Genomic DNA, 18677 nt, shown 5'->3' on the forward strand with positions numbered 1-18677 from the left:
CAGTGTGGTCAGCGTTTCCTAGGGGACCGTGCCTCAGTGTGGTCAGAGTTTCCTAGGGAACCGTGCCTCAGTGTGGTCAGCGTTTCCTAGGGAACCGTGCCTCGGTGTGGTCAGCGTTTCCTAGGGAACCGTGCCTCGGTGTGGTCAGCGTTTCCTAGGGAACCCTGCCTCAGTGTGGTCAGCGTTTCCTAGGGAACCATGCCTCAGTGTGGTCAGCGTTTCCTAGGGAACCGTGCCTCAGTATGGTCAACGTGTCATAGGGAACCATGCCTCAGTGTGGTCACTGTTTCCTAGGGAACCGTGCCTCGGTGTGGTCAGCGTTTCCTAGGGAACCGTGCCTCAGTGTGGTCAGCGTTTCCTAGGGAACCGTGCCTCGGTGTGGTCAGCGTTTCCTAGGGAACCATGCCTCAGTGTGGTCAGCGTTTCCTAGGGAACCGTGCCTGAGTGTGGTCAGCGTTTCCTAGGGAACCGTGCCTCAATGTGGTCAGCGTTTCCTAGGGAACTGTGCCTCAGTGTGGTCAGCGTTTGTACAACAAAATGGCATCTACAATCTGATTGGCTTCTATAGCTGCCACACTGTTTTGCACTGTTACCCCTGCAGACTGTTTTGATAAATGTTCCCTCATGTACATTTTGGATAACCAAGGTACAGGCAATATCTCCTGAGATTGCTGAGCACCCAGCTTTAGCCCAGGAATGTTTGTATGCATCATCATTTAGTACCTGTGACAGCCCCGAGGACAAAGGCTATATAAATCCATCAGTTTGTTTGTACATAGTCATGAATGATGACTGCATAAGGTGGGTCAGTCACCTGCAATAATGCACAACACTTATGAACATGTTATTACCCAGTCTTGTTTTATTACTGTTTTGTTCCCAATTGTAACGTGCAACAGAAAATGCTGGCGCTATATATGTGAATGTTAATAAATAAATGAATGTGCCCCCTGCAGGCTAACGGCAGTACTGCACGGTGCTATACAGTCCTCATTGGGAAACTATTTCCATATGTCACCGATCATATCACGCCCTGAGTGAAGCAGGCAGTCCGGGCGGCCGATAATGCGATTTGTATCATTGTAACCCCCCCTCTCTTTACAATGCTGATAATCTCTGCATTGTATTGCAGGGACGAGGTCACATGACACAATCACTACACCACACACCCTGCACCACCCACCTATGCCACGCCACGCCCCCTGATGTGCCGTCCCGGCTGTCCTCCATGGTCCCTGTGGATCTCTATGTTCTTCAAGTGTGCTGGTGCATTTTATACATACTTTCCTACTTTCTTAATCTGCAGCCGGCAACTTCAGGGGGAGCAGCCGGGCTCTCACGTCATTAGGCCTCGTCCCCTCCACACGGACCGCAATTCCCGGTTTTACCTCCCCATCCTGCCCACTTCATGCAGAAATTGGGACAGTTGGCAGGTATGCAATTACAGGATGGGTACAGGATGCAGACGCTCAGGTTCCCGGAGAATCTCGTCACCGGCATCTCGACAGGGTTAGGATACTGGCACCTGTTGGTAGGTATCCTAACCCACTCCTCTCCCTACCCCCTAACCCTCCCTCCCGGTGCCTGAACCTAACTTCCCCCTCCCTGCACCCTAAACTCAACCCTCCCCCCTTAGTCCCTAACCCTCCCCCTAGTGCCTAACCCTAACGCTAAGCCTCCCCCTCCCCCTGCTACTTACCTTTGGGATTCCAGTGGTCGAGATGCCGGCACTGGCATTCTGACCTCCGGAACTTATTCCTGATAGCATTTAGAGCCAGTTCTAAACACTAGTGCCAGAAGAGGGGATTTGGGAAATGGACAAACATAGGGTAATAATTGTTTAGAACTTTTTAAAAAATTTGGCTAATTTTTTTTTATTGTAAATTAAAATGCGTGTGTTTATAAGACCAGCTTCTTTCATTGGTTAATAATGGGTAACATTGGGCAAAATGGAAAAAAATACCCCTGCAGAACATCTTTCAATGAACACAATTATCTTGTGCACGTTGCAGAACAGCTCTAGTTTCTAAGACCTACTAAGGCATTTTCTTATTTTATTGCCCAGATAAATGACTGTACGCTACCAGCCACAACAGAGGCCTAACTTAAGCATCCTTGGAATATCCATCTTTTGTAGGATTACAAGTTGCGGAATGCTCTGCCAGGCTGCGCTGGGTCTTGTAGTTCTACGATTAGAGAGCTGCAGGTTGCTTACACCTGTGGCAGGACACGCTGGCACTTGCCGTCTGTGGCATCAATTTCCTGAGTCCTCAGCGGGCAGGGAAGGGTTAAATGGCAGTGGGCATAGCGTACAATCAGCAGGGTTTTTGCAGCAGGGAAGGCAGGGGTTTGGCTGTGGGTTGCTGGAATATTATCTTGGGTGTGGCTATTAGAGCAGGTTTACATTCACACTCTTGGCCTGGATTCCATGTACAGAGGGAAGACACAAGGGTTGGTCTTTACCTTCAGATCTGACGTGCTGATGTTGTTGGGTGGTGGGAGGTAGGGCACTGGGGTTGTTTAGTAGGTGGTGTGATGAGACTGAGCCAAAATCTCAGACTTGTCTGGAGCACAGTCTAACCCCAAGGGACTGGGTGTCTCGTCAGTTCCCTGCATTTGGATTACATATCGCAGACTGCAGAGGCTTGAACTCTGTGCTCACAAACTGAAGCAATCTGCTGAGATGGGGGGAATAGCTGCTGCACTGCATGGGCACTAAGGTACCGTATACTTACCCGTATCTTGGGTCTATTTGTGTTCACACTCACTGCTGCTAGGTGGGAGGCACAGGCCAGACTGGGGTCCTGTAGTAAATGACAGGCAGGAACTAAATCCCTCTGGAAGTGCAGGAGAGGAATGATAGCAATTTTGGTGCTGTTATTGTATCTTAAACAATAGAGCGATATTCTGCAAAGCTGGAGTTAGATTAGATAAGTAATAAACTTTAAAAAAATCCTAATACTGTACATACATACTGTACATACATACTGTACATACATACATAGTAAAAGTCTAGATGTCCTTCTGTTTTATTTGCAATGAGTATGGGCCGGCTTTAGGCCTTCAGCTAGTGTGGAACTTCAAGTCGCAGCATACCCTGTAAGAGAAAACGGGCTTGCTGAGACTTGTAGTGCAACACCTGCTCTATGCACTCTGGGCCTGATTCAGCCTGATCGCAGTTGCTAATACGCACGCAAGCGGGCGATTGTTGCTTTCTTTATATGCATCGTATTGCGCGCACCGGCCACTGTGATCAGGACAGCAATCGCAGTGACTACGCAGACCCGTCACAGAGTGATTGACAGAAAGTGTCGTTTGGAGGTGGTGACTGGGGGAAGGGGGGGGTCGGCAAAACGCAGACTTGCCAGAGCGTTTGAACAGCCTGAGGACTCATAGCGTGCGATGAGGTTAGCAATTCCTGAGTAAGGTCAGAGCTGGTGCAAGTGTGCGTGAGGTTGCGATGGTACCTGATTGTACCGATGGTTTTGCAGTCTTGCTAAGTATTACGGATGTGCGTAAGGTAAAGTGGGCGTCCTTGTGTAGTGCTGCGACGGCAATGGATTAGCATACTAGCGCAGTTGAACTGCGTGCGTAATCACTATTGCATTCGCAGTTGCGTTCCGTAGTGAAACGCCTTCTGTCTGAATGTCCTGGAGGTTCTAGGTAGCTAAGTACTATAGTGCTTACCTGTTCTATTGCCTTTTATTCATGTTGATATTGGCCAATACTGGCAGACGTATCATGCTACTCTGCATGGCAGGAGTTGGGTTAATCTCTGCCCTCCAGTTCCTCCTGCCTCTGCCTGTCTCTCTGCAGCCTCCTCCTCCTCCTCTTGGCATTTAATACCGGTGCTGCTGTACTTGCAGCGCCCTCCAGTCAAGGCAGAGAGCGGGCAGCAATAAAACCCCAAAAGAATGAATAAAAGGGGTTTGTTTCAGAGATATTGATTTGCAGGGATGAGACCTCGGGCGCTGACTGTGCCACTTACTGGGATAAACGCTAATAATGTAATAAGAGCATTTAAAATCGAAGTTCTGCATTTGATACAATGTTTACATTGCAGTTATCCCAGGTAGATACAGTTTATTCCTTCTTCTGTTGAACTGATGTATTGTTGGGGATATTGATTACAATTGTTTTGTGACATTTAACCAGACATTGACTGACCGCTAAATAAATGACTAATTACTGTAAAGTGGCTGCATTTCTAATGATTCAATTTACAATTAAGAGACAATGGGGTCTATTTACTAAACTGTGTTAGGAGATAAAGTGAACGGTGATAAGGTACCAGCCAATCAGTTCCTAACTGCCATGTCACAGGCTGTGTTTGAAAAATGGCAGTTAGGAGCTGTTTGGCTGGTACCTTATAACCGTTCACTTTAATCTCCTAACATAGCTTAGTAAATAGACCCCAATGGGTCTGACTCTGATGGCGGCACTGCGTCTACGTGGGCAGCTGCTATGTGCAAATATGCAAATGTTGCAGACACCAAGAGCTGTATTGAGCCGCCCAACTGCGGCTTTACAAATCCAGGCGCCTGCGTGCAAAGACCCGGCATCGATCACAGATCATTCGATAATTGGAGCCCGGAGCGAGAACGGCCGCAGAAACTCAGATGCCAGACCCATATTTCTTGGATCGCAGTCGCAGGGTGTGACACGCCCCCCGAATGGTTTGCGACATTCCTGCCTTCTTTGCCGCTACTCCCCGTTACCCCTCCCACAAGCGCTCTGGCTGTCCATCACACTGCGAGTAAATAGGCGCTGTGCGTGACTACGGTAATGTATCTGGACGCATGTGCAGATTGCCGATAATCGCTCAGTTACTAATCAGACCCAATTTCCTGTTTGTATGTTACTAATAGCAATGAGGTTCTTTTGTTTTGGTAGCATGCGCGAGACCCGGCTAGCGACGGGCAATCCGTCGCTCCGGGTCTCGCACCAAAGGGGGCGAGCTGTCGATGTTGAGTGACAGCTTGCCCCCTTTGGTGGGCAGGCCGGGGGGTTGGCTGCCCAAACAGAGGCGTTCCCATGAGAACGCCTGACGTTTCGGGGCGGCCCCACCTACATCACGAGTGATGTCAGCGGAGAGATTCCGGCTCTGTTAGAGCCGAAATCTCTCTGGGGCTTGCGGCCACGAGACGGTCGCGATAGTCTTGACCATCGCGACCATCATCATGGCCGCTCGCAATAGCTGTAGGTGGTCACCCACAGCTATGCGAGCTGCCAAGAGGCCACTCCAAAAAAAAAAAAGCCCGGCCCTGATTCAGAGCGAGCGCTCTGTCTGAGCGAGCGGCTCTGAATCAGGCCCTTAATGTCTGCACATATTAAAGAAATATGAGACAAAATAAATGCAGTTTTGCGGCTATTTCACTATATCAGATGCTTTCAGACTTTTTTTATCTCTCCAAGGGCCTATTCATTCCTATTACTGATGACCACAATTATGTATCTATCTTGCCGCGGTTTGCGTTAGCAGGCGCCAATCTAGTGGAGCAATTCAGTTTTCTGAGCTTGAGGAATTGACGTTCCCATACTAGTGTGTGCCTGGGTATATCAGTGAGTTGCAGCAAATGGTCTGTGGATCTGTTACATAAAACATGCGTAAATGACACGTAAAACCATACTTACCGACTTTCCACAAGTTTCCTCCGGGAGCAGCCCGGAGAGGAGCGCTGCTCTCAGCTTTGGGGGGCGTGGACAGACTGTAGCCGTCAATAGGCGCCGTCCCTACAGAAAAGTCCGCGATGCTTGTGTCCGCACATTTCCCATTGCCTACACTTTCAGGGGTGTAGAGGCTACCCAAAAAATCGTGAGTCTCTTACAACTTCCGGGAGAGTAGTATGTGCAGAACGCCCTGCGCAGGATGGGACTTATGCGAAAATGACGTTATTTGAGGGCATGTATGGCACGCCTCCCGTTAACGTCAGGCTGGGGGCTAGCCCAGCACTATGTCAGTAGCTGGGCTGCCTCCAGCCCTCTTCCGCGCGGCATCCATTTCTCTTCTTCGGGGCCGGCACCTCAGCACAGCTTCGGCGGTGGAGGTGCCCAACCTCCAAACTGTGGGTGGAACAGCTGGACAGTACCCGAAAAACGGGGCTGTCCCACTGAAATCAGGAATAGTTAGGAGGGGTGCACCCTCTATGGGGTGGTGCCCCTGATCGACCACACTGGTCGAACATGCCTTTAGCCGGCCCTGAGTATGTGTAACAGTATAACGAACCCCTCCATAACCCTTATCACCTGTCCGCTACCGCTGTTCTCTGTATATAAGAGCAGCCGCAGCGGCACATCATGCAGGGAGAGAGAGGAGACTGCTCAGTGTGTGCTGGGCTGAGTAAGGAGGCAGCGTGTGGGTCACCATGTGGTGTGTCTACCAGTGTCTGGAATAATGGTACCATTAGTCTTCCACAAGGCAGCCACACCCGGTTCCTGGGAGTTGGTGGAGCAGAACGCTATCTAGGAGCACTGTCCAAGAATATTCAATAAAGGCTGGACTTGGTTCCGATCTGTAGACTGAACGAAGCCATAAAATATAGATAACATACATCAGTGTCATGATCATTAATCTACTGGGTGTTTATGGGGTCAATTCAATAACTCGCGAAGGATTCGAGTTGTCCTTGCAACAGCGGTTTTACAGTTGCCAACACTGCAACTTGTGTCCTGCAAAAAAAATCTGTGAGTCCGGGGGTACCGTAAGGCAAAGAGTTTAATCATATGCAAGGAGATTTAAAAATTGTTGCATATGATAACGGTTCTGCAGCCAATCAGTTCCCAACTGTCATTTTTCAAACAGATGACAGTTAGAAGCTGATTGGCTGGTGCACCATTATCATACACAAAGAGTTTTAAAACTCTTTAGATATGATAAAACTCGTTGATAAATGGGCCCGATAATCGGTTATGTGCGGGTAATTATTTTGACCCCTTTATGTGCTCTGCAGACAACCAAATCAGGGAGCTTGATCCCAGCAGTATAAACTGTACTCCTGACGAGGCATTTTTATAGGCAACTGGGTAGTCCAGCACTTTATACATGCCCATGACCATGCCAAGATGTTATTTAGTTAACAGGTGAACCAAACCTTTGTGGAAGGCTTTGATTTCAATATTGTTGGCATTCCCCTTTTACCCAGGTGTTTCTATATAGCAGGGGTGGGGGAACCATTTTTCTGCCGATGGCCATTTTGAAATATATAACATTATTTGCCGGCCCGGTGCAGGCTACGCCCCCCCCTACGTGTGACGTCACATGGGGGCGGAGCCACAATTGCCAGTGATTACAGCAATACCCGAGACCTCCTGAGAATGCTCCAGGGAGCTGTAAGGGCAGCGGTGTGACCGCCTGAAGTGTCCTAAGATCCCTCCAGGCGGCACTGCTGCATAGATTCTGGCTGCAGGGTGACATTCTAGGCCCCCTGCTATCCAGATGAGGCTAGCAGAGAAAAGCTCCGAGGGCCAGACCAAATGATGCCGAGGGCCTCCGGGTCTGAGGTTCCCATACCTGCTATACAGTATACCTGTCTGTGTGTGTGTGTATATATACATATCTCTCTCTATATATATATTTGTCTATTGGACGATTAGATAAATAAATATGTTTATATCTGTAATTTGATGTTTCACCGTGGGAGTGCGATCAGCTAAATGATTGTGTCTGGGAGGTTGAAATATCTCCCCAGAGCCTGAAACTGCCGAAGATTAAACAAACAATAACTTTTTAGCACTTATAGGATTTCGGAAGAGACGGAGATGTTTTTATTGCAGTATTGATCTACAATATATCAAGGTTAAGCAGGACAATGGCTGCAGGCGCGGCACCTTGTCAATTAGTGTTTTCTGCACACACAGAAAAAATCAGGACACTGCTCCACTTCTCAATTAAATATTGATCTGTAAGTTTCTTCTTCCTATACATAGTCAGAAACTGGGACAATAAGGGTCAGTGATCACTGAGAGATGTTACTTAGGAATCACATGAGATTTGTTTTTCCCGGGACCGCTCGGGGCCAGATTAAGGGCCACGTCAGGCTGGGGCTGAAAAGGAACAAAGACCCTCATTCAGAGCCGCACGCTCTGAATGAGGGCCGCCCTCCATGAAAATGGAGCGTCCTCCTGGACGCTCGTATAGCTGTGGGTCACCACCCACAGCCTATACGAGCGTGAATTTTGATGGCCGCGATGGTCGTGACCATCGCGACCATCGAAACTGCAAGCCGGAGCCTGCGGTTGAGGTTTTCAACCGCAAGCTCCGGAGTGATTTTGGCTCTATCAGAGCCAAAATCACTCCCACTGACATCACTAGTGATGTCAGTGGGCCGGCTTCTGACGGGAGGCGTTCCCGTGGGAACGCCCCCGGCACGCCCACCAAAGGGGGCGTGCTGTCAGTCAACATCGACAGCACGCCCCCTTTGATCAGACACAACGAGCGAAGGACTTTCCTTCGCTCGTCGCGTCTGGCGCATGCGCACGACGGAGCTCCCTCCGTCGTGCGCATGCTCAGTGCATAACATCGACCCACTTGCGAGCGGACAGCCGCTCACGAGTGGGTCTGAATCAGGCCCAAAGTCCCATTGTGAGAAGCGGAGGTTTGGCTAGTGCTGTGTGGGTGTGGCCAGTGCTGTGTGGGTGTGACCAGTGCTGTGTGGGTGTGACCAGTGCTGTGTGGGTGTGGCCAGCACTGAGTGGGTGTGGCCACTGCCTTGTGGACGTGGATTCCTCTACACTAGCAGCCCCTATGCCTCACTAAGGGTCTATGGGCCTGATTCAGAGCCGTTCGCTATTTGCGGTCGTTCGTTCAAAAACAAGGGGTGGCTATTCAAATGATCCGTTCGCAAATTGCAGTCTGTTCACACCTCTAAGTCTGAACGAGCGTGCAAAACATACGCTCGTTTATTTGTTAAAAACGCCCCCTGGCCGCTCGCACCATACGTCATGTCCGCTATTTATTAGATTAATCGAGTACATCGACCAGCGTATGAACTGCTCGCTATTCTTGTGGTTGGTTTTTGCTACCACAATCTTGCGAGCAGTTCTGGCTATAAAATAACCCAGTGACGTGGTCAATGACGCTGCTGTATTAATTATGCACTCCCTTAAAACGCCCGTTTTGACCTTTAAGCACGCCTGCGTTCGAATTCCACTCCCCCGTTTACAAGCACCTTCCCCTGTTACCACCCACATACGCCTCATTCTGTCACTCAAAATAGCAGGCACTCGCTATATAGCGTACAAACGAATTTCGGCTCACTGACTGGTTCGCGCGATGTTCGCACATCTGCGCATGCGTACGGCCGCTAGCGAGCGGCTCTGAATGAGGGCCAATGTACTAAGCCTTGGAGAGAGAGAAAGTGGATGGAGATAAAGTACCAACCAATCAGGTCCTGTGATTTTTCAAACACTGCCTGTAACTGACAGTTAGGAGCTGACTGATTGGCACTTTGGGCCTGATTCAGAGCCGGACGCTATTTGCGCTTGCTCGTTCAGAAAATAGGGGTGGCTATTCAAATGAACCGTTCGCTCTTTGCGGTCTGTTCACGCCTCTATGTCTGAACGAGCGAACAAAACTTGCGGTTGTTTTTTTAAAAAATACGCCCCCTGGCCGCTCGCATCCTACGTCATGTCCGCTATTTATTAGATTAATCGAGTACATCGACCAGGGTATGAGCTGCTCGCTATTCTTGTGGTTGGTTTTTGCTACCACAATCTTGCGAGCAGTTCTCGCTATAAAATAACCCAGTGACGTGGTCAATGACGCTGCTGTATCAATTATGCACACCTTTAAAACGCCCGTTTTGACCTTTAAGCACGCCTGCGTTCGGATCTCCACTCCCCGTTTTCAAGCACCTTCCCCTGTTACCACCCACATACGCCTCCTCATGTCACTCAAAATAGCAGGCACTCGCTATATAGCGAACAAACGATTTTCGGCCGCACTGACTGGTTCGCGCATGCGTATTACGATCCGTACGCATGCGCAGTTGGGCAAACATCGCTCGGAGCGAACGAGCGGCCGCTTACGAGCGGCTCTGAATCAGGCCCTTTATCTCTCTCCACTTTATCTCCCTCCAAAGCTTAGTACATAGGGCCTGATTCACTAGGGATCGCTATTCTGCTTATACACACACAGCGCAGCTGCTAATATCAGCGGTGACATGTAAATGTCTGCATTCTGACATAAGGACGCTTACTTCCAATTACTCACATCCGTATACTTGGCCAACATAGAGAAACAATCGGTAACATCGAGTAACAGAGCCCAGACCTTACTCAGGAATTGCTCACTTCAGCGCATGCTATGAGGCCGCAGGCGACATCTGGTATCGCAGCGGCTAATTTATGCACGCCAACGTTCGCCCAACCCCGTCACCACCCACAAACGGCACTTCCTGTCAATCACTCTGCCATGGGACTGCGTATCCTCTGCAATCTCTGTCCTGATTGCAGTGGCTAGTTCGCGCACGCCGACTGCGATGCATGCGCGGTACGCAAGAAATTGACCGATTGCGTGCATTATAAGCAACTGCATTCCTTGCTGAATCAGGCCCATAGACCCAAGGGTCAGGTCATCATCATGCGCAGATGATGATTGGCCTATTTTTATGTGGGGGTCTGATGCTGTAGTCCCTATTGGCCACTGAAAGGCGACAGATCTTTTTGAAAAAAAATTTTTCTCGCATTTGTTTATTAACATCCCTAAGTAAGTAATATGGTTTAGAATGTTTTGCAACATTATCAAACATGAGCATAAAACTTATAAAAAAGTTTCTAACCTATCTACATGTGAGATGGAGTTTGAAAAGATGGTTGCCGGAGCTCCCCTCTCCCTTACCCATTCACCAACATGGAATTTGTCAGGGGGGCAGATTACTATTTGTTTATTTATTTAACATTGTTGCAATAAAGTCGCTGCAAAACAATCGGTAATGCTGCACAGTAGCGTATAAGCGACTTTTTTTATTTAATGCATCGAGCAACAGAAAAATAATTAAAATGCTTGCGGAGTATCTTAGTATTATTTAAGCGATATAAGTGAGACAATTCTTTGTTTTATTCTTTTAATGAGGCTTCTGCAGCAGAATAATAGCAACATTGGGTTTTGGCTGAAGAAAATATAGATGGCTTTAGTTACAGACAATGGCACAGCCGGGATTGGCTTGACTGTTTTTTTGGGAAATCAATAACTGTCTTCCATTCATTACTATCTTCCTTTTGGTTGTCTATCCTGATTTACTGTGTTTTTGGAAGACATACTCTAGGCTCCCTGCAATAATATAACAATGGGAGAATCTTACCATGTGCCGAGTTGTTATAATAGGAAATGTTGTTAAAATAACTCAGGTTAATTTACAAAGCTTCAAGAAATCACTCCTGCAGAGGATATATAATTTAGTCATGTCATGCCCCTATTTTATAGACCTTATATAAAGAATTTATTAAAAAAATATATATTTTTTTGTTTCTTTTTTTACCATTTTAAGTATAGCAGGTGGTCTCCGTCGCTAGAGGTCTCCACGAATTGCTTTGAACGAGGCGGCCTATGTAGCAAAGCTGTCCTCCGATCAACATCACGATCGCAGGATGGCGATGGCGATATCAGAGTGTAGCAAAGGAGAAAAAATGCTTTGCTACTAAACTTTTTACCTTTGATAAATAAAAAAAAATATTTTCTATGTTTGCGCATTTGTTTATTTTATCTCTATTTTTAATTATTTTTTTTTGGCGGCATTTTACAAATTGACGTCCAGGTCCGAGCTTCCAGCGCAGTACGCCTGTGCGAGCTTGTCAAGCCGGGTCACACATGCACAGAGGGGACGTGGGCTGACCGGCAAGGCCGCACGAGTAGTCTTAACTGCCACAAACCAGTATCGCGGCTTTGCTCAGCTGCCCCTGCAAAACTTCTTTTGGTGAAATAGCCCAAAAAATCAACAGCAAGTATTTCTCACCGGCCAATACATGATGGAATCGGTATGTTTAGCCGTCGGATCAACTACCTACAGCTGCAGCCCGACGGGTCGAAATCCTGACTGCAGCAGGTGAGTACTCTGACCCTCCCCCCCCCCCCCCAACCCTCCCTTAGGGGTGCCTAACCCTAACCTCTCCCCCTAGTGCCTAACCTCCATCCATTAGTGTCTAAACCTAACCCCCCCTCCCCATACCCTAAACCTAACTGTCTCGGGGAGGGGGTGCCTAACCCTAACGCCCCCTAGTGGTGCCTAACCCCCCTTCCCCTACTCTAACCCTCCCGGGGGGTGCCTAGCCCTAAGTCCCCCCGGGGATCCCTAAAGCTAACCCTCCCTAGACGCTAAGACAACCGGCTTTCCTTCGTTTGGTATGCCGGGTGTCGGGATTTAGGCACCGGGATTTCTTTAGTCCCATGTCGGGATGCGAGTGTTGGGATATCGGCGGACGGGATAGCGCCCGCCGGTATCCTGACCGCATCCCCATACGGATAAATAGGCCACATGCTTTCTACACATTTTATGGGGACAGTTACGGGAAATAGACTATGGGCGCACACTTATGGACAAAGAGACGTATTTACACAAAACTAAACTAAAATAAATGCGCATCTACATATTTTGCAGTAAGTTAAAGTTTTCGGTTTTGTAAATTCTGCCGTTCTTAGGAGTAAAGATCCTGTAATTGTCCAGGGGAAATGTGATATAAATGTGCCTGGTGTCAGGGCCTTGTCCTTGTTCTCAGTACAGCGGTGATTTCCGGGCCGGTATAATAACTGCGGGAGAAGAATTCGTGGAACAGAATTGGGGGGGAGATGCACTAAGCCACTGGAGAGAGATAAAGCGGATGGCAACAAAGTACCAACCAATCAGGTCCTAATTGAAAAATGACAGTTAAAAGCCGATTGGTTGGTACTTTATCTCTCTTCACTTTATCTCCCCTGGCAGTAAAAGCGAATTATAGGACGTTAAAATAAATGATGACGTGTTGCCTGTTCCAGCTGAGATCATTACATTGTAGGGTGTTTTTATTTATTTATTTTAAATAATACATTTGAGCAGCCATGTAAGTGTGATCGAGCTCAAACATGGGTGAAACTTTTAGCCTCACTCGAATTTAGGGCCTGATTCAGAGCCGGACGCAATTAGCGCTCGCTCGTCCAGAAAATAGGGGTGGCTATTCAAATAAACCGTTCGCTCTTTGCGGTCTGTTCACGCCTCTAGGTCTGAACGAGCGAACAAAACTTGCAGTCGTTTTTTGGGAAACTACGCCCCCTGGCCGCTCGCATCCTACGTCATGTCCGCTATTTATTAGATTAATCGAGTACATCGACCAGCGTATGAACTGCTCGCTATTCTTGTGGTTGGTTTTTGCTACCACAATCTTGCGAGCAGTTCTGGCTATAAAATAACCCAGTGACGTGGTCAATGACGCTGCTGTATTAATTATGCACTCCCTTAAAACGCCCGTTTTGACCTTTAAGCACGCCTGCGTTCGAATTCCACTCCCCCGTTTACAAGCACCTTCCCCTGTTACCACCCACATACGCCTCATTCTGTCACTCAAAATAGCAGGCACTCGCTATATAGCGTACAAACGAATTTCGGCTCACTGACTGGTTCGCGCGATGTTCGCACATCTGCGCATGCGTACGGCCGCTAGCGAGCGGCTCTGAATGAGGGCCAATGTACTAAGCCTTGGAGAGAGAGAAAGTGGATGGAGATAAAGTACCAACCAATCAGGTCCTGTGATTTTTCAAACACTGCCTGTAACTGACAGTTAGGAGCTGACTGATTGGCACTTTGGGCCTGATTCAGAGCCGGACGCTATTTGCGCTTGCTCGTTCAGAAAATAGGGGTGGCTATTCAAATGAACCGTTCGCTCTTTGCGGTCTGTTCACGCCTCTATGTCTGAACGAGCGAACAAAACTTGCGGTTGTTTTTTTAAAAAATACGCCCCCTGGCCGCTCGCATCCTACGTCATGTCCGCTATTTATTAGATTAATCGAGTACATCGACCAGGGTATGAGCTGCTCGCTATTCTTGTGGTTGGTTTTTGCTACCACAATCTTGCGAGCAGTTCTCGCTATAAAATAACCCAGTGACGTGGTCAATGACGCTGCTGTATCAATTATGCACACCTTTAAAACGCCCGTTTTGACCTTTAAGCACGCCTGCGTTCGGATCTCCACTCCCCGTTTTCAAGCACCTTCCCCTGTTACCACCCACATACGCCTCCTCATGTCACTCAAAATAGCAGGCACTCGCTATATAGCGAACAAACGATTTTCGGCCGCACTGACTGGTTCGCGCATGCGTATTACGATCCGTACGCATGCGCAGTTGGGCAAACATCGCTCGGAGCGAACGAGCGGCCGCTTACGAGCGGCTCTGAATCAGGCCCTTTATCTCTCTCCACTTTATCTCCCTCCAAAGCTTAGTACATAGGGCCTGATTCACTAGGGATCGCTATTCTGCTTATACACACACAGCGCAGCTGCTAATATCAGCGGTGACATGTAAATGTCTGCATTCTGACATAAGGACGCTTACTTCCAATTACTCACATCCGTATACTTGGCCAACATAGAGAAACAATCGGTAACATCGAGTAACAGAGCCCAGACCTTACTCAGGAATTGCTCACTTCAGCGCATGCTATGAGGCCGCAGGCGACATCTGGTATCGCAGCGGCTAATTTATGCACGCCAACGTTCGCCCAACCCCGTCACCACCCACAAACGGCACTTCCTGTCAATCACTCTGCCATGGGACTGCGTATCCTCTGCAATCTCTGTCCTGATTGCAGTGGCTAGTTCGCGCACGCCGACTGCGATGCATGCGCGGTACGCAAGAAATTGACCGATTGCGTGCATTATAAGCAACTGCATTCCTTGCTGAATCAGGCCCATAGACCCAAGGGTCAGGTCATCATCATGCGCAGATGATGATTGGCCTATTTTTATGTGGGGGTCTGATGCTGTAGTCCCTATTGGCCACTGAAAGGCGACAGATCTTTTTGAAAAAAAATTTTTCTCGCATTTGTTTATTAACATCCCTAAGTAAGTAATATGGTTTAGAATGTTTTGCAACATTATCAAACATGAGCATAAAACTTATAAAAAAGTTTCTAACCTATCTACATGTGAGATGGAGTTTGAAAAGATGGTTGCCGGAGCTCCCCTCTCCCTTACCCATTCACCAACATGGAATTTGTCAGGGGGGCAGATTACTATTTGTTTATTTATTTAACATTGTTGCAATAAAGTCGCTGCAAAACAATCGGTAATGCTGCACAGTAGCGTATAAGCGACTTTTTTTATTTAATGCATCGAGCAACAGAAAAATAATTAAAATGCTTGCGGAGTATCTTAGTATTATTTAAGCGATATAAGTGAGACAATTCTTTGTTTTATTCTTTTAATGAGGCTTCTGCAGCAGAATAATAGCAACATTGGGTTTTGGCTGAAGAAAATATAGATGGCTTTAGTTACAGACAATGGCACAGCCGGGATTGGCTTGACTGTTTTTTTGGGAAATCAATAACTGTCTTCCATTCATTACTATCTTCCTTTTGGTTGTCTATCCTGATTTACTGTGTTTTTGGAAGACATACTCTAGGCTCCCTGCAATAATATAACAATGGGAGAATCTTACCATGTGCCGAGTTGTTATAATAGGAAATGTTGTTAAAATAACTCAGGTTAATTTACAAAGCTTCAAGAAATCACTCCTGCAGAGGATATATAATTTAGTCATGTCATGCCCCTATTTTATAGACCTTATATAAAGAATTTATTAAAAAAATATATATTTTTTTGTTTCTTTTTTTACCATTTTAAGTATAGCAGGTGGTCTCCGTCGCTAGAGGTCTCCACGAATTGCTTTGAACGAGGCGGCCTATGTAGCAAAGCTGTCCTCCGATCAACATCACGATCGCAGGATGGCGATGGCGATATCAGAGTGTAGCAAAGGAGAAAAAATGCTTTGCTACTAAACTTTTTACCTTTGATAAATAAAAAAAAATATTTTCTATGTTTGCGCATTTGTTTATTTTATCTCTATTTTTAATTATTTTTTTTTGGCGGCATTTTACAAATTGACGTCCAGGTCCGAGCTTCCAGCGCAGTACGCCTGTGCGAGCTTGTCAAGCCGGGTCACACATGCACAGAGGGGACGTGGGCTGACCGGCAAGGCCGCACGAGTAGTCTTAACTGCCACAAACCAGTATCGCGGCTTTGCTCAGCTGCCCCTGCAAAACTTCTTTTGGTGAAATAGCCCAAAAAATCAACAGCAAGTATTTCTCACCGGCCAATACATGATGGAATCGGTATGTTTAGCCGTCGGATCAACTACCTACAGCTGCAGCCCGACGGGTCGAAATCCTGACTGCAGCAGGTGAGTACTCTGACCCTCCCCCCCCCCCCCCAACCCTCCCTTAGGGGTGCCTAACCCTAACCTCTCCCCCTAGTGCCTAACCTCCATCCATTAGTGTCTAAACCTAACCCCCCCTCCCCATACCCTAAACCTAACTGTCTCGGGGAGGGGGTGCCTAACCCTAACGCCCCCTAGTGGTGCCTAACCCCCCTTCCCCTACTCTAACCCTCCCGGGGGGTGCCTAGCCCTAAGTCCCCCCGGGGATCCCTAAAGCTAACCCTCCCTAGACGCTAAGACAACCGGCTTTCCTTCGTTTGGTATGCCGGGTGTCGGGATTTAGGCACCGGGATTTCTTTAGTCCCATGTCGGGATGCGAGTGTTGGGATATCGGCGGACGGGATAGCGCCCGCCGGTATCCTGACCGCATCCCCATACGGATAAATAGGCCACATGCTTTCTACACATTTTATGGGGACAGTTACGGGAAATAGACTATGGGCGCACACTTATGGACAAAGAGACGTATTTACACAAAACTAAACTAAAATAAATGCGCATCTACATATTTTGCAGTAAGTTAAAGTTTTCGGTTTTGTAAATTCTGCCGTTCTTAGGAGTAAAGATCCTGTAATTGTCCAGGGGAAATGTGATATAAATGTGCCTGGTGTCAGGGCCTTGTCCTTGTTCTCAGTACAGCGGTGATTTCCGGGCCGGTATAATAACTGCGGGAGAAGAATTCGTGGAACAGAATTGGGGGGGAGATGCACTAAGCCACTGGAGAGAGATAAAGCGGATGGCAACAAAGTACCAACCAATCAGGTCCTAATTGAAAAATGACAGTTAAAAGCCGATTGGTTGGTACTTTATCTCTCTTCACTTTATCTCCCCTGGCAGTAAAAGCGAATTATAGGACGTTAAAATAAATGATGACGTGTTGCCTGTTCCAGCTGAGATCATTACATTGTAGGGTGTTTTTATTTATTTATTTTAAATAATACATTTGAGCAGCCATGTAAGTGTGATCGAGCTCAAACATGGGTGAAACTTTTAGCCTCACTCGAATTTAGGGCCTGATTCAGAGCCGGACGCAATTAGCGCTCGCTCGTCCAGAAAATAGGGGTGGCTATTCAAATAAACCGTTCGCTCTTTGCGGTCTGTTCACGCCTCTAGGTCTGAACGAGCGAACAAAACTTGCAGTCGTTTTTTGGGAAACTACGCCCCCTGGCCGCTCGCATCCTACGTCATGTCCGCTATTTATTAGATTAATCGAGTACATCGACCAGGGTATGAACTGCTCGCTATTCTTGTGGTTGGTTTTTGCTACCACAATCTTGCGAGCAGCTCCGATGTTGTGGTAGGAAAAGGCTACCACAAGCGCTGCGAGCAGCTCCGATGGCTCTCGATGTTCCCGATTAATCCTACAACTGGCGGAGATGACGTGTGTTGCGAGTGGCAAAGGGGCGTCTTTATACAGGTGCGAGCGCATAGTGCGGCCGCTCGTTATTACTTAGTGGGCGGCTTTATGCGACGCACGTGATTTAAATAGCCGGCCCCTTTTAGCCAGCGAGCGGACGCAAATAGCGTCCGGGTCTGAATCAGGCCCCTAGTTCAGTGTCTAAACTGGTCTTACTCTTCTACTGTATTCACTTCAGTTCAAACTATGGCAGACGATAAAAAAAATAAAACTATTATCCAGTACTAGCCACTATGTTATATAAGAGTATGATGTTCTTAAACTACCAAATGATTAGGCACGATTCCGCCCCCTAGTGCCTACATACAGAAATGCATGTACATTCCACTTAACAGTAAAAATAAAAGATTGTTTACTCTGATTTACACTAATATTAGAAAAAAAGCGATAAAACCGGGAGCCATAGTAGTAACTAGGAACAACTTATATTTAATATTAAAATGTTTAAATACTGGAAGTTTGCTGATTGTGCATCTTGTCACATAGAGACTTGCCTGCTTCGATGTGACAGGTGTCTCATATCATTACTGATACCGCTACTTGTGTTGTTATAAGGTTTGGATGCTCGGATTGGCTACTCAGCCTTTTCTACTTCAGCCTTGCTAACATATGGACACAGGAGATGACATTCCTGAAATACTATGTGCTGCTGACGCCATATCATTCTAGTCCCTTACATGTGAAATACTGTTCTTCAAGTATTGAAGTATAAGTGATGTTGGAGCTTTATAAGTGGAAAGGATTATCTCAGCTCAGAAAGATAAAAATGACGGCTGTGAAGGCCTTAATGGCCTGATCTAACTTAGGGCCTGATTCAGAGCCGCTCGTAAGCGGCCGCTCGTTCGTTCCGAGCGATGTTT

At 47.4% G+C, this 18677-nt stretch overlaps 1 protein-coding gene across 5 annotated transcripts in view; it reads left to right on the forward strand.

Annotated features, from left to right (window-relative positions):
- The window catches only part of ZBTB7C (zinc finger and BTB domain containing 7C), a 392632-nt gene that overhangs the window by 324448 nt on the left and 49507 nt on the right, over positions 1-18677 (forward strand). The window contains exon 1 of one of the 5 annotated variants that reach the window (XM_088476549.1): positions 2676-2720. The exons of the other annotated variants lie outside the window; for them this stretch is intronic. The gene's annotated coding sequence lies outside the window, so the exon portion shown is untranslated. Of the gene's footprint in view, positions 1-2675; positions 2721-18677 lie in introns of those variants that run through there. 5 annotated transcript variants of the gene reach the window in all.

This window comes from Taudactylus pleione, unplaced genomic scaffold, assembly GCF_031769625.1.
Source record: "Taudactylus pleione unplaced genomic scaffold, aTauple2 ptg000189l, whole genome shotgun sequence".
Taxonomy (NCBI): Eukaryota; Metazoa; Chordata; class Amphibia; order Anura; family Myobatrachidae; genus Taudactylus; species Taudactylus pleione.